The following is a 16,271-nucleotide window of genomic DNA, read 5'->3' on the forward strand; positions in this document are numbered from 1 at the left end:
TAAGGAAAGTGTTGGTTAAGTCCCTCAAGCATCAACACTCTGGCACCCCAAACCCGACTAAAACGCCCAGACAACCAGATCAATGACTAGTCAGAAAAAACCGACTCAGTCGGGTGCCTCAAACCTCCCTCAAACGTCCAGGCTGACCGGCACACCTCATATTCATCGAATATGGGGAAGCCCAGGCATGATCGGGCGCGTCCGCCACGTCAGACCTGGCCCACCTTGGCCCACCCGACCCCACATAAATTCGTCCCCATCCGCTCCCCCGGACCAAACCCTAGCCACTAATATGTCTCCGTCGTATCTATAATTTTTTATTGGACTAACCTATTGATCCAGTGCCCAGTGTCAGTTCCTATTTGTTGCATATTTTTTGTTTTGCGGAATATCCATATCAAACGAAGTCCAAACGCGATAAAAAATTTATAGAGAAATATTTTGGAATATATGTGATTCTTGAGTGGTGTGATACATCTCCGACGTATCTATAATTTCTTATTGTTCCATGCTATTATATTATCTGTTTTGGATGTTTTATATGCATTGACATGCTATTTTATATTATTTTTGGGACTAACCTATTAACCTAGAGCCCAGTGCCAGTTTCTGTTTTTTCCTTGTTTTTGAGTTTTACAGAAAAGGAATATCAAACGGAGTCCAAACAGAATAAAACTTTCATGATGATTTTTCTTGGACTAGAAGACACCTAATAGACTTGGAGAGAGGGCTAGAAGAGTCCCTAGGGCACCACAACCAGAATCCCTCAAGGGGCGCCCTAGGGGGCGCCTCCCTGCCTTGTGGCCCCCTCGGGAGTCCTCCAACCCTAATTATTGCGCTATAAATTCCCAAATATTCCCAAACCACCAGAAGCGTTCACCAAAGTACTTTTCCGCCCCGTAACCTTTTGTTCCCGTGATATCCCATCTTGGGGCCTTTTCTAGCACCCTGCCAGAGGGGGATTCGATCACGGAGGGCTTCTACATCAACTTTATGGCCCTTCCGATGAAGTGTGAGTAGTTTACCACAGACCTACGGGTCCATAGCTAGTAGCTAGATGGCTTTTTCTCTCTCTTTGATCTTCAATACAATGTTCTCCTCGATGTTCTTGGAGTTCTATCCGATGTAATATTCGTTTGTGGTGTGTTTGTCGAGATCCGATGAATTGTGGATTTATGATCAGATTATCTATAAATATTATCTGAGTCTCTTTTGAATTCTTATATGCATGATTTTATATCTGTGTATTTCTCTTCGAATTATAGGTTTGGTTTTGGCCAACTAGATTGGTTCTTCTTGCAATGGGAGAGGTGCTTAGTTTTGGGTTCAATCTTGTGGTGTCCTTACCCAGTGACAAAGTAGGGGTAGCGAGGCACGTATTGTATTGTTGTTGTCAAGGGTAAAAAGATGGGGTTTCATCATATTGCTTGAGTTTGTCCCTCTACATCATGTCATCTTACTTAAGGTGTTACTCCGTTCTTATGAACTTAATACTCTAGATGCATGCTGGATAGCGGTCAATGTGTGGAGTAATGGTAGTAGATGCAGGAAGGAGTCGGTCTACTTAACATAGACGTGATGCCTATATTCGTAATCATTGCCTTGGATATCGTCATAACTTTGTACTTTCCTATAAATTGCTCGACAGTAATTTGTTCACCCACCGTATGCTTTCTTCAAGAGAGAAGCCTCTAGTGAAACCTATGGCCCCCGGGCTATTTTCCATCATATATTTTCATATCTATAAAACCAAAAACCCAAAAATACCTTGCTGCAATTTATTTACTTTTACTTTGTTTTACGTTTTAGTAATCTTTTATATCTATATCTATCAGATCTCATCCTTGCAAGTGAATGCGAAGGGATTGACAACCCCTTTATCGCGTTGGGTGCAAGTGTTTGATTGTTTGTGCAGGTGCATAAATTGGAGACTCGCATGTACCTCCTACTGGATTGATATCTTGGTTCTCAAACTGAGGGAAATACTTATCTCTACTTTGCTACATCACCCTTTCCTCTTCAAGGGAAAACCAACGCAAGCTCAAGAAGTAGTATGAAGAATTTGGCGCTGTTGTCGGGGAGTTTCTACATCAAGCCTACCAAGTACCCACCATAAACTCTCATCTCTTACATTACATTATTTGCCATTTGCCTCTCATTTGCTCTCCCCCACTTCTAAAACATTTTCAGAAAAAACACAAAAAGATTTGCCTTTTTATTCGCCCTTCATTCGTTCGTCCTTTCGTTTGCTTTTTGTTTGCTCGTGTGCTAGATTGCTTGCCTTGTCATGATGTCTCAATAAAATACCAAGTTGTGTCACTTTTCCAATACTAACAATAATGATTTTATTAGTACTCTAATTGCTCCCGCCACTAGTGCGGAATCTTATGAAATTAATGTCGCTTTGTTGAATCTTGTTATGAAAGATCAATTTCTGGCCTTCCTAGTGAAGATGTCGCATCCCATCTAAACACTTTCGTTGAGTTGTGTGATATGCAAAATAAAAAAGATGTGGATAATGATATTGTTAAATTGAAGCTACTTTGTTCTTGCTACGAGATTGTGCTAAAACTTGGTTTTCAGCTTTGCCTAAAAATAATATTGATTCATGGAATAAGTGTAAAGATGCTTTTATTTCCAAGTATTTTCCTCCCGCTAAGATCATCTCCCTTAGGAACGATATAATGAATTTTAAGCAACTTGATCATGAACATGTTGCATAATCTTGGGAGAGGATGAAGTTGATGATAAGAAATTGGCCTACTCATGGTTTAAGTTTATGGATGATCATACAATATTTTTATGCCAGATTGAATTTCGCATCTAGAAATATTTTAGATTCCACCGCGGGAGGTACTTTTATGGAGATCACATTAGGAGAATCTACTAAACTCCTAGATAATATCATGGCTAATTACTCTCAATGGCATACCGAAAGATCTTCCACTAGTAAAAAAAGTGCATGCAATTGAAGAAATTAAAACTTGAGTGGAAAGATGGATGAACTTATGAAATTGTTTTCTAGTAAGAGTGCTCCTATTGATCCTAATGATACGCCTTTGTCCACTTTGATTGAGAATAATAATGAATCTATGGATGTGAATTTTGTTGGTAGGAACAATTTTGGTAATAACGCGTATAGAGGTAATTTCAACCCTAGGACGTTTCTTAGTAATTCTAATAATTATGGTAATTCCTACAACAATTCTTATGGAAATTATAATAAAATACCCTCTAATCTTGAGAACAATATTAAAGATTTCATTAGTTCTCAAATGAATTTCAATGCTATGGTTGAAGAAAAATTGCTTATGATTGATGATTTGGCTAGGAACGTTGATAGAGTTTCTCTTAAGATTGATTCTTTGAAAATTAGATCTATACCACCCAAGCATGATATTAATGAATCTCTGAAAGCTATTAAAATTTCTATTGATGAGTGTAAAGAAAGAACTGCTAGGATGCGTGCTAAGCGAGATTGGTTTGTAAAAGCGTATCTTCTAGTTTTTGCGATAATAATGATGAATATCTTAAAGTGATTGGTGTGACTCCTACTGAATCTTTGTTTTCTAATATAAATCTTGATAAAGATGGGACTGGGGATGAGTCGACTTTAGCTAAAAGGCGTCCCAATGATTCAGAGTTTAAGGATCTTTATGCAAAAATTGATGAAAGTGGGATTGGAGAGGTCAAAACTTTTAGCGATGAACCCACTCTTTTGGATCTCAAGGACTTTAATTATGATAATTGTTCTTTGATATATTGTATTTCCTTGTTGCAATCCATGTTGAATTCTCCTCATGCTTATAATCAAAATAAAGCTTTTACTAAACATATCATTGATGCTATGATGAAATCCTTTGAAGAAAAACTTGAGTTGGAAGTTTCTATCCCTAGAAAGATTTATGATGAGTAGGAACCTACTATTAAGATTAAAATTAAATATTATGAGTGTTTTTCTTTGTGTGATTTGGGTGCTAGCGTTTCCACGATTCCAAAAGCTTTATGTGATGTGTTAGGTTTCGTGATTTTGATGAGTGTTCTTTGAATTTGCATCTAGCGGATTCCACTATTAAGAAACCTATGAGAAGGATTAATGATGTTCTCATTGTTGCAAATAGGAATTATGTGCCCGTAGATTTTACTGTGCTTGATATAGATTGCAATCCTACATGTCCTATTATTGTTGGCAGACCTTTCCTTAGAACAATTGGTGCAATTATTGATATGAAAGAAGGAAACATTAGATTTCAATAAGGAAGGGCATGGAACACTTTCCAAGAAAAAAATTAAGTTGTCATATGAATCTATTATGAGGGCTACTTATGGATTGCATACCAAAGATGACAATACCTAGATCTTTGTTTTATGCCTAGCTAGGGGCATTAAACAATAGCGCTTGTTGGGAGGCAACCCAATTTTATTTTTATGTCTTTTGTTTTTGGTTCTGTATTTTCAATAAATACACATTATTACTTCTGTAATAATTGTGTTTTGATGTTTCAATTAGTGTTTGAGCCAAGTAATACCTTTGGGATGGCTTATGTTGATAGTTGATTTGATCTTGGTGAAAAACAAAAACTTTTGCACCCAGTAAAACAATTTTGAAAAATTGCACAAACGTGATTTTGATCTGATTTTTTACAAAAGATTGATATACAAATTTCCTAGGTTGTCCTAATTTTTCAGAATTTATAGAGTTACAGAAGTATACGAAGTTACAGATTGCTACAGACTGTTCTGTTTTTGACAGATTATATTTTCTATGTGTTGTTTGCTTATTTTGATGAATCTATGGGTAGTATCGGGGGGTATGAACCATGGAAAAGTTGGAATACATTAGATATAACACCAATATAAATAAAGAATGAGTTAACAACAGTACCAAAAAGTGGTGATTTATTTTCTTATACTAACGGATCTCATGAGTTTTCTGTTGAGTTTTGTGTTGTGAAGTTTTCAAGTTTTGGGTAGAGATTTGATGGACTATGGAATAAGGAGTGGCAGGACACTAAGCTTGGGTATGCCCAAGGTACCCCAAGGTAATATTAAACGACAACCAAGCATCTAAGCTTGGGGATGCCCCGGATGGCATCCCCTCTTTCGTCTTCTTTCCATCGGTAAATTTACTTGAGGCTCTATTTTTATTCACCACATGATATGTGGTTTGCTTGGAGCGTATTGTATGATATGAGTCTTTGCTTTTTAGTTTGCCATAATCATCCTTGCTGTACACACCTTTTGACAGGGACACGCTGTTGGGGAACATTGCATGAAAACAAAAAAAATCCTATGCTCACGCAAGATCTATCCAGGAGATGCATAGCAACGAGAGGGGAGAGTGTGTCTACGTACCCTCGTAGACCGTAAGTGAAAGCGTTTCACAACGCGATTGATGTAGTCAAAATTTCTTTGCGGTCCAACCGATCGAGTACCGAATGTACGACACCTCCGCATTCAACACACGTTCAGCTCGATGACGTTCGCGCCTTCTTGATCTAGCAGGACGCTGAGGTAGTGGATGAGTTCTGACAGCACGACGGCGTGGTGACAGTGATGGTGAAGTGATCTCCGCAGGGCTTTGCCTAAGCACTACGAAAAATGTCCGGGGTTGTAAACGATGGAGGTGGGCGCCACGCACAGCTAGGCAATTGTCTGTTGTGTGCTAGGCGCCCCTCCCACATATATATAGGTGGGAGGAAGGAGCAGCCAAAGGAGGCGCCCAAGTAGGAGGAATCCTACTTGGAGTCCCTCCCAAGCCGCGCCCCTAGCTTATATAGGTGTGGAGGAAAGGCAAGGGAGGGTGGCGCCCCCCGGCCCCTTTCCTTTCTCCCATGAGAGGGAAAGGCACGAGTGGATAGCCCTCCCCCTTCCCTTCCCTTAGGGCTTGCTGTCCAAAGAAGGGGCGCACCAGGGGCTGTTTTGTTCCCCCTTTGTCCCATTAGGCCCATATCTTTGCCGGGGGTGCCCGAAACTCCTTTCCGGTGACCCGTTAAGTACCCAGTACCCTCCAAAACACTTCCAGTGTCCAAATACCATCGTCCTATATATCAATCTTTACCTCTCGGCCATTTCGAGACTCCTCGTCATGTCTGTGATCTCATCCGGGACTCCAAACAACATTCAGTCACCAAATCATATAACTCATATAACATTATATCGTCAACGAACGTTAAGCGTGCAGACCCTACGGGTTCGAGAACTATGTAGACATGACCGAGACACCTCTTCGGCCAATAACCAATAGCAGAACCTGGATGCCCATATTGGCTCCTACATATTCTACGAAGATCTTTATCAGTCGAACCGTTATGACAACATACGTAATTCCCTTTGTCTATCGGTATGTTACTTGCCCGAGATTCGATCGTCGGTATATTCATACCTAGTTCAATCTCATTACCGGCAAGTCTCTTTACTCGTTCCGTAATACATCACCTCGTGACTAACTCCTTAGTCATTGCTTGCAATCTTATGATGTGTATTACCGAGAGGGCCCAGAGATACCTCTCCGATACTCGGAGTGACAAATCCTAATCTCGATCTATGCCAACTCAACAAACACCTTCGGAGATACCTGTAGAGCATCTTTATGATCACCCAATTACGTTGTGACATTTGATAGCACACAAGGCATTCCTCCGGTATCCGGGAGTTGCATAATCTCATAGTCGTAGGAATATGTATTTGACATGAAGAAAGCAATAGCAATAAAACTGAATGATCAGTATGCTAAGCTAACAGGTGGGTCTTATCCATCACATAATTCTCCTAATGATATGATCCCGTTATCAAATGACAACACATGTCCATGGTTAGGAAACCTTAACCATCTTTGATCAACGAGCTAGTCTAGTAGAGGCTTACTGGGGACATGGTATTTGTTTATGTATTCACACATGTATTTAAGTTTCCAATCAATACAATTCTAGCATGAATAATAAACCTTTATCATGAATAAGGAAATGTAAAATAATAACTTTATTATTGCCTCTAGGGCATATTTCCTTCAATCTCCCACTTGCACTAGAGTCAATAATCTAGTTCACATCGCCATGTGATTTAACACCAATAGTTCACATCATCATGTGATTAACACCCATATTTCACATCGCCATGTGACCATCACCCAAAGGGTTTACTAGAGTCAATAATCTAGTTCACATCGCCATGTGATTAACATCCAAATAGTATAAGGTGTGATCATGTTTTGCTTGTGAGAAAAGTTTAGTCAACGATTCTATCACATTCAGATTAGTATGTATATTTGCAAATTTCTATGTCTACAATGCTCTGCATGGTGCTACTCTAGCTAATTGCTCCAACTTTCAATATGTATCCATATTGAGACTTAGAGTCATCTAGATTAGTGTTAAAGCTTGCATCATCGTAACCCTTTACGGTGAACCCTTTATCACCTCCATAACCAAGAAACATTTCCTTAGTCCTCCAAGGATAATTTTGACCGTTATCCAGTGATCTACTCATGGATCACTATTTTACCCCCTTGCCAAACTCATAGCAAGGCACACAATAGGTCTTGTACACAACATGCCATACTTTACAGAACCTATGGCAGAGGCATAGGGAATGACTTTCATTCTCTTTCTATCTTTTGCTGTGGTCGGGCTTTGAGTCTTACTCAACTTCACACTTTACAATACAGGCTAGAACTCCTTCTTTGACTGATCCATTTTGAACTCCTTCAAAATCTTTGTCAAGGTGTGTGCTTTGTGAAAGTCCTATTAAGCGTCTCGATCTATCTTTATAGATCTTGATGCCCAATACATAAGTAGCTTTACCGAGGTCTTTTATGAAAAAATTTCTTATTCAAGTATCCTTTTATGCTATCTAGAATTCTATATCATTTCCAAGCAACAATATGTCATCACATATAATATCAGAAAAGCTACAGAGCCCCCACTCACTTTCTTGTAAATACAGGCTTCACCATAAGTCTGCATAAAACCATATGCTTTGATCACCTCATCAAAGCGTATATTCCAACTCTGAGATGCTTGCACCAGTCCATAGATGGTTTGCTGGAGCTTGCACATTTTGTTAGCACCTTTAGGACCGACAAAACCTTCTGGTCGCATCATATACAACTCTTCTTTAAGAAATCCATTAAGGATTGCAGTTTTGACATCCATTTGCCAAATTTCATAAAATGCGGCAATTGCTAACATGATTCGGACAGACTTAAGCATCGCTACGGGTGAGAAAGTCTCATCGTAGTCAACCCCTTAAACTTGTCGAAAACCTTTTGCGACAAGTCGAGCTTTGTAGACAGTAACATTACCATCAGCGTCCGTCTTCTTCTTGAAAATCCATTTATTATCTCTGGCTTGCCGATCATCGGTCAAGTCCACCAAAGTCCACACTTTGTTCTCATACATGGATCCTATCTCAGATTTCATGGCTTCAAGTCATCTGTCAGAATCTGGGCTCATCATAGCTTCTTCATAGTTCGTAGGTTCGCCTGAGTCTAGTAACATGACTTCAACGACATGATTACCGTACCACTCTGGTGCGGAATGTGTTCTGGTTGACTTGCGAAGTTCAGTAGTAACTTGATCTAAAGTTTTATGATCATCATCATTAGCTTCCTCTCTAGTTGGTGTAGGCATCACGGGAATGGTTTTTTGTGATGTGCTACTTTCCAATTCAAGAGAAGGTGCAATTACCTCATCAAGTTCTACTTTCCTCCCACTCACTTCTTTCGAGAGAAACTCCTCTATAAAGGACCCATTCTTAGCAACAAAGATCTTGCCTTTGGATCTATGGTAGAAGGTGTAACCAATAGTTTCCTTAGGATATTCTATGAAGACACACTTCTTCGATTTAGGTTTGAGCTTATCAGGCTGAAGCCTTTTGATATAAGTGTTGCATCCCCAAACTTTAAGAAACAATAGCTTAGGTTTCTTGCCAAACCATAGTTCATACGGTGTCGTCTCAACGGATTTAAACGGTGCCCTATTTAACGTGAATGCAACTGTCTCTAATGCATAACCCCAAAACGATAGTGGTAAATTGGTAAGAGACATCATTGAACGCACCATATCTAATAAAGTACTATTACGATGTTCGGACACACCATTACGCTGTGGTGTTCCAGGTGGCGTGAGTTGTGAAACTATTCCACATTGTTTATGATAAAGGCCAAACTCGTAACTCAAATATTCGCCTCCACGATCAGATTGTAGAAACTTTATATTCTTGTTACGATGATTCTCCACTTCACTATGAAATTCTTTGAACTTTTCAAATGTTTCAGACTTGAGTTTCATCAAGTAGATATACCCATATCTACTCAAATCACCTGTGAAGGTCAAAAAATAACGATACCCGCCGTGTGTTTCAACACTCATCGGATTGCATACATCAGTATGTACTATTTCCAATAAGTCATCAACTCGCTCCATTGTTCCGAAGAATGGAGTTTTAGTCATCTTGCCCATAAGGCATGGTTCGCAAGCATCAAATGATTCATAATAAAGTGATTCCAAAAGCCCATCTGCATGGAGTTTCTTCATGCGCTTTACACCAATATGACCTAAACGGCAGTGCCACAAATATGTTGCACTATCATTATCAACTTCGCATATTTTGGCATCATTATTATGAATATGTGTATCACTACAATCGAGATTCAATAAACCATTTACATTGGGTGTATGACCATAGCAGGTTTTATTCATGTGAATAGAACAACAATTATTCTCTGACTTAAATGAATAATCGTATTGCAATAAACATGATTTAATCATAGTCATGCTCAATGCAAACACCAAATAACATTTATTTAGGATAAACACTAATCCCGAAGGTAGAGGGAGTTTGGGATAGTGATCATTGCTACGTCTTGAGTTTGCGTTGGTTTTCCTCGAAGAGGAGAGGGTGATGCAGCAAGTGTAGCGTAAGTATTTCCCTCAGCTTTTGAGAACCAAGGTATCAATCTAGTAGGAGGCTCCTCAAAAGTCCCACGCACCTACACAAACAAACTGAGAACTCACAACCAACGCAATAAAGGGGTTGTCAATCCCTTCACGGCCACTTGCGAAAGTGAGATCTAATAAAGATAGTATGATAAGATAAATATATTTTTGGTATTTTATAATATAGATGCCAAAAGTAAAGATGCAAATAAAATTAGATTGAAAGCAAATATGATAAGAGATAGACCCGGGGGCCATAGGTTTCACTAGAGGCTTCTCTCAAGATAGCATAAGTATTACGATGGGTGAACAAATTACTGTCGAGCAATTGATAGAAAAGCGCATAGTTATGAGATTATCTAGGCATGATCATGTATATAGGCATCACGTCCATAACAAGTAGACCGACTCCTGCCTGCATCTACTACTATTACTCCACACATCGACCGACTCCTGCCTGCATCTAGAGTATTAAGTTCATAAGAACAGAGTAACGCATTAAGCAAGATGACATGATGTAGAGGGATAAACTCAAGCAATATGATATAAACCCCATCTTGTTATCCTCGATGGCAACAATACAATACGTGCCTTGCAACCCTTTCTGTCACCGGGTAAGGACACCGCAAGATTGAACCCAAAGCTAAGCACTTCTCCCATGGCAAGAAAGACCAATCTAGTAGGCCAAACCAAACTAATAATTCAAAGAGACTTGCAAAGATAACTCAATCATACATAAAAGAATTCAGAGAAGATTCAAATATTATTCATAGATAAACTTGATCATAAACCCACAATTCATCGGATCTCGACAAACACACTGCAAAAAGAGTTTACATCAAATAGATCTCCACAAGAGAGGGGGAGAACATTGTATTGAGATCCAAAAAGAGAGAAGAAGCCATCTAGCTAATAACTATGGACCCATAGGTCTGTGGTAAACTACTCACAACTCATAGGAGGGGCAAGGATGTTGATGTAGAAGCCCTCCGTGGTTGATTCCCCCTCCGGTAGAGTGCCGGCGAAGGCTCCATGATGGGATCTCGTGGATACAGAAGGCTACGGCGGTGGAAATTGTGTTTCGTGGTGCCCTTGGACGGTTTCAGGGTACGTAGGTATATATAGGAGGAAGAAGTACGTCGGTGGCCGCCCGAGGGGCCCAAAAGACAGGGGGCGCACCCTACAAGGGGGGGGGCCTCCTATCTCGTGGAGCCCTCGACTGCTTCTTGACTTGCACTCTAAGCTCTCCGGATCACGTTCGTTCCAAAAATCACACTTCCGAAGGTTTCATTCCGTTTGGACTCCGTTTGATATTCCTTTTCTTTGAAATACTGAAATAGGCAAAAAAACAACAATATGGGCTGGGCCTCCGGTTAGTAGGTTAGTCCCAAAAATGATATAAATGTGTAAAATAAAGCCCATAAACATCCAAAAGGGGTAATATAATAGCATGGAACAATAAAAAATTATAGATACGTTGGAGACGTATCAAGCATCCCCAAGCTTAATTCCTGCTCTTCCTCGAGTAGGTAAATGATAAAAAGAGAATTTTTGATGTGGAATGCTACCTAGCATAATTCATAATGTAATTTTCTTTATTGTGGCATGAATGTTCAGATCCAAATGAATACAAAATAAAAGTTCATATTGACATAAGAGAAATAGTAACACTTCAAGCATACTAATCAAAGTAATCATGTCTTCTCAAAATAACATGGCCAAAGAAAGTTATCCCTACAAAATCATATAGTCTGGCTATTGCTCTATCTTCATCACACAAAGTATTTAATCATGCACAACCCCGATGACAAGCCAAGCAATTGTTTCATACTTTAATAATCTCAAACTTTTTCAACTTTCACGCAATACATGAGCGTGAGCCATGGACATAGCACTATATGTGGAATAGAATGGTGGTTGTGGAGAAGACAAAAAAGGAGAAGATAGTCTCACATCAACTAGGTGTATCAACGGGCTATGGCGATGCCCATTAATAGATATCAATGTGAGCGAGTAGGGATTGCCATGCAACGGATGCACTAGAGCTATAAATATATGAAAGCTCAACAAAAGAAACTAAGTGGGTGTGCATCCAACTCACTTGCTCACAAAGACCTAGGGTATTTTGAGGAAGCCCATCATTGGAATATACAAGCCAAGTTCTATAATGAAAAATTCCCACTAGTATATGGAAGTGACAACATATGAGACTCTCTATCATGAAGATCATGGTGCTACTTTGAAGCACAAGTGTGGAAAAAGAGATAGTAGCATTGTCCCTTCTCTCTTTTTCTCTCATTTTATTTTTTTTCTTTGGCCTCTTTTTTTTGGCCTTTCTCCCTTTTTTTATTTTTTCTCTTTCTTTTTTTTCTTTTTGTAAAGTCCGAAGTCTCATCCCGACTTGTGGGGGAATCATAGTCTTCATCATCCTTTCCTCACTAGGACAATGCTCTAATAATGAAGATCATCACACTTTTATGGATTTACAACTCAAAGCTAGAACAAGATATGACTCTATATGTATGCCTTCAGCGGTGTACCGGGATATGCAATGAATCAAGAGTGACATGTATGAAATTTATGAAGGTGGCCTTGCCACAAATACGATGTCAACTACATGATCACGCAAAGAGCAATATGACAATAAAGGAACATGTCATAATAAACGGAATGGTGGAAAGTTGCATGGCAATATATCTCGGAATGGCTATGGAAATGCCATAATAGGTAGGTTTGGTGGATGTTTTGAGGAAGGAGTATGGTGGGTGTATGGTACCGGCGAAAGTTGCATGGTACAAGAGAGGCTAGCAATGGTGGAAGGGTGAAAGGGTGCGTATAATCCATGGACTCAACATTAATCAAAAGAACTCATGCACTTATTGCAAAAATTTAGAAGTCATCAAAAACCAAAGCACTACGTGCATGCTCCTAGGGGGATAGATTGGTAGGAAAAGACCATCGCTCATCCCCGACCGCCTCTCATAAGGAAGACAATCAATAAATAAAATTGTGCTCCAACTTCATCACAAAGCGGTTCACTATACGTGCATGCTACGGGAATCACAAACTTCAACACAAGCATTCTTTAAAGGGCCCTTTGCATTTCTGTCCCTAACTCGAACCACCTAATCAGATATACCCCTAATTCGAAAGCCTGCTCAAAAATGCCCCTCCGCCGTTATGTGCCCTTACAGAAATGCCCCTCCGTGCCGTTTCCGTCCAGTCAAGGTTGTTTGACTGCTCCCGTGCCGTTTCTTTGACATTTTTGCCCCTCCTTCCTTACATATAAAAAAAATTCTCTCCCTCTCTCATTACCTCTCACTCTCACTCTGCCTAACATGTGGGCCACAGGACCCACTGTCAGGGTCAACGCCGGTCCTTGTGTGCCCGTGCGTGAGAGGCTGAGCTCGCCGGTGGCTCGCCGTAGGGGGCGGATGCCCGCGGGAGGAGAGCGCAAGGCACGCCGTGTAGCCGCATTAGGCATGGTAGGCATGCTGGGCACAGCAGGCATGCTGTCCGCGGGAGGAGGCCGCACGGCCGAGCTAGCCGAGCTCGGTCATGGCAGTCTGCTTCGGGCAGTGCGCTCCGGGCACGGAATCGAGTGCGGGAAGATGGATGTAGGGGCGCAAGCTTTCCACGATGACGACACAGTGGTCGGGTAGGTCAAGGGGGGATCAGGGCAGCCAAATTTAGGAGGGGAAGAGCGACGGCCGTGGCAGATCTCGACCTCCCGTGCATCATGTATAGGTGGCCCCAGGCCCAATTGAATGTGCATGCCGGAGGAGAGGTGCAAGACGGAGCTCATAGACATGCTCATACCTCTCTATCTGGCCTCCGGCCACGGTGGCTAGCAACAACGTCCTTGGCAGAAGCTCTAGACGCTCTCAGGCGTACTTTGAGCACTTGTTACAGGAGAGGAGGAGGCTTGGGGAGTGGGCCGAATGGAGTTGCAGATCACGTAGACCACTAAACGCTTGTTGGAGTGGCACGGGAGCATCGGCTTCGACGATAGCTACGGGCGACAGAGTTGTGTCAAAACCGTCCCCGTCCATGGCACCGCCATACGCCGCCGTCCGCCTTGACCTCCACCCCCGCCCCGCCAGACCACCTAGAGCCTGCCTTGTGGCCCTCACATGCAGGCGCGCCCGGCCCTCGTCGGTGACGGCCATCGGAGCCGCCAAGCCTCGCCATGACTAGTCAAGGGCCGGTGTTGACCCTGGCAGTGGGGGGCTGTGAGAGAGAGGGGGGCTGTGAGGGAGAAAGTTTTTATATTTTTATTATGTCGGTTGGGTCCACTTGTAAGTGATAGAGGGGGGTGAGTGAGAGAAAGAGTTTTCCATTTATTATTTAGAGGAGTTGGTCCCACCTGTAAGTGATACATGGAGTTAGGGGCAAATTGTCCAGCAAAAGTTCAGATAGCGGTCAAACCCCTTTGACCGGACGGAAACGGCACGGAAGGGCATTTCTATATGTGCACTTAACGACTGAGGGGCAAATTTGAGCACACTTCAAAATTAGGGGCAAATGTGAGTAGTTGGTTCGAGTTAGGGATACATATGTAAAAAACCCTTCTTTAAATTCATAATCACCCAACTAGCATAACTCTAATATTACTACCTCCATATCTCAAAACAATTATCAAGCATCAAATTGATCATAGCATCCAATTCACTTTCTATGATAGTTTTTATTATACTCAACTTGGATGATCATCATTCTAGGACCAACTTTATGACCATAGAAAAAACCATGCTGTTCTAAAAGACTCTCAAAAAGATATAAGTGAAGCATGAGAGACTATCAATTTCTTCAAAATTAAGATACCACCGTGCTCTAAAAGATATAAGTGAAGCACTAGAGCAAAAACTATCAAGCTCAAAAGATATAAGTGAAGCACATAGAGTATTCTAGCAAATTCTAATCAAATAGGCTTCTCCCAAAAGGTGTGTACAGCAAGGATGATTGTGGTAAACTAAAAAGCAAAGACTAATATAATACACGATGCTCCAAGCAAAACACATATCATATGGCGAATAAAAATATAGCTCCAAGTAAAGTTACCAATGAACGAAGATGAAAGAGGGGATGCCTTCCCGGGGCATCCCCAAGCTTAGGCTTTTGGCTATTCTTGAATATCTTCGGGGTGCCTTGGGCATCCCCAAGCTTAGGCTCTTGCCACTCCTTATTCCATACTCCATAAAGGCTTTACCCAAAACTTGAAAACTTCACAACACAAAACTCAACAGGAAATCTTATAAGCTCCCTTAGTGAAAGAAAACAAAACCACCACATAAGGTACTGTAATGAACTCATTATTTATTTATTTTGGTGTTAAACCTACTGTATTCCAACTTCCTTATGGTTTATAAACTAATTTACTAGCCATAGATGCATTGAAATAAGCAAACAACACACGAAAAACAGAATCTGTCAAAAACAGAACAGTCTGTAGCAATCTGTAACTAACGCAAACTTCTGGAACTCTAAAAATCCTACCAAAATAGGAAGTCCTGGATTTTTTTTTTATTGAACAGAATCAAAAAGAATCAACGCAAAAGCACGTTCCTGTAATTTAACAAAATTATATTTGTGCGTGCAAAGTTTCTGTTTTTCAGCAGAATCAAATCAACTATCATCGTAGGTTATCCTATAGGTTCTACTTGGCACAAACACTAAATAAAAGATAAAAACACATCTAAACAGAAGGTTGTAACGCCCCGGATTCATTGCGCCAGGTGTCCGCCAGTTATTCGTCGTTGTTGCCATGTCATTTGCTTGCGTGTCGCATTTTGCCATGTCATCATGCGCATTTCATTTCGCATACGTGTTCGTCTCATGCATCTGAGCATTTTCCCCGTTGTCCGTTTTGCAATCCGGCACTCCTATGTCCTCCGGCGTTCCCCTTTTGTCTCTCGTTGTGAGTGGGTGTTAAACTTTCTCGGAATGGCCCGAGGTTTGCCAAGCGGCCTTGGTACAGCACCGGTAGACCGCCTGTCAAGTTTCATGCCATTTGGAGGTCGTTTGGTACCCCAACGGTTAACCGGGTAGCCGTAAAGCCCTCTTTTGTTGCAGCCCAACACCCCTTCCAAAGTGGCCAAAACCCAGCGAACTCCCCTCCATGCTCGCGGTCGTTCGATCACGATCGTGTGGGCGAAAACCGCACCTCATTTGGACTCTCCTAGCTCCCTCTACCTATAAATATGTGCACCCCTCCTCTAATCCCGGATCCAAACCCTAAAAATCGCCCTCCGCCGCCACCGGACACGTCCGCCGCCACCGGACGAAATCGCCGCCGCCCCCGCAGACACTGGCGCCGCGCCACGTGGCCCTGTT

This window comes from Triticum aestivum, chromosome 4B, assembly GCF_018294505.1.
Source record: "Triticum aestivum cultivar Chinese Spring chromosome 4B, IWGSC CS RefSeq v2.1, whole genome shotgun sequence".
Classification (NCBI taxonomy): domain Eukaryota; kingdom Viridiplantae; phylum Streptophyta; class Magnoliopsida; order Poales; family Poaceae; genus Triticum; species Triticum aestivum.